Below are 910 nucleotides of genomic sequence, written 5' to 3' on the forward strand. Positions count from 1 at the left end.
CACATCAGAGGCTATGAGGGGTTCAGTGTCTTGCCCAGGGACACTTCAGCATGTGACTGCTGGTGGATTCGAACCGCCAACTCTCGCATTGGAGGATGACTGCTCTAACCACTCAGCCACAGCTGCCCCTAAGTGTAAAACCACTAGACTGAGGAACAGCTTCTACCTTGAGGCTGTTAGACTCAAGAATCTCTAACCAAGATAATCACTGTGAAAAATCACATCATGTTGCTGCTGATCTGTTTCGTGTTGCTGCTGATCTGTTTCATGTTGCTGTGTTCATGATGCAGGTGGACCTCTTCCTACATCTATTGGTGTAGATGTCTGTGATGGTGGGGAGACTGACTCCAACAGTCTTCTGTGCAGCCTTCACCACTCTCTGTAAAGCTTTTCTTTCTGCAGCTGTGCAGCCTCCATGCCACACATTGATGATGGAGCACAGGATGCTCTCCACTGCACATCTGTAGAAGGAGGTGAGGCCTGAGCTTCCCAGACCAGCTCGTCTCAACCACCTGAGGAAGTAGAGTCTCTGATGAGCTTTCTTGATCAGGCTGGTGGTGTTTTTTTCCCAGCTGAGGTTGTCATTCAGGTGCACACCCAAATACTTGTAGCTGGAGACCACTTCCACTGAAGATCTTCCTATATTTGGTGGGGTGGGGGTGGGGGGGTGGAGATAGGTGGGTTTGTTCTTTCTGAAGTCCACGACCATCTCCTTTGTCTTCGTCACACTGATCTGAAGGCTATTCTCCTTGCACCAGCTCTCCAGGTGTTCTACTTCCTGCCTGTAGCTGGACTCATCATTGTTTGTGATGCATCTCACCACAGCTGTATCATCTGTAAACTTTACAATGTGACAGCCTGGATAGGTAGGTGCACAGTCATGCGTGAGCAGAGTGAACAGAGAGAACTC

This window comes from Nematolebias whitei, chromosome 9 (genome assembly GCF_014905685.2).
Source record: "Nematolebias whitei isolate Nwh7 chromosome 9, NemWhi1, whole genome shotgun sequence".
NCBI lineage: Eukaryota > Metazoa > Chordata > Actinopteri > Cyprinodontiformes > Rivulidae > Nematolebias > Nematolebias whitei.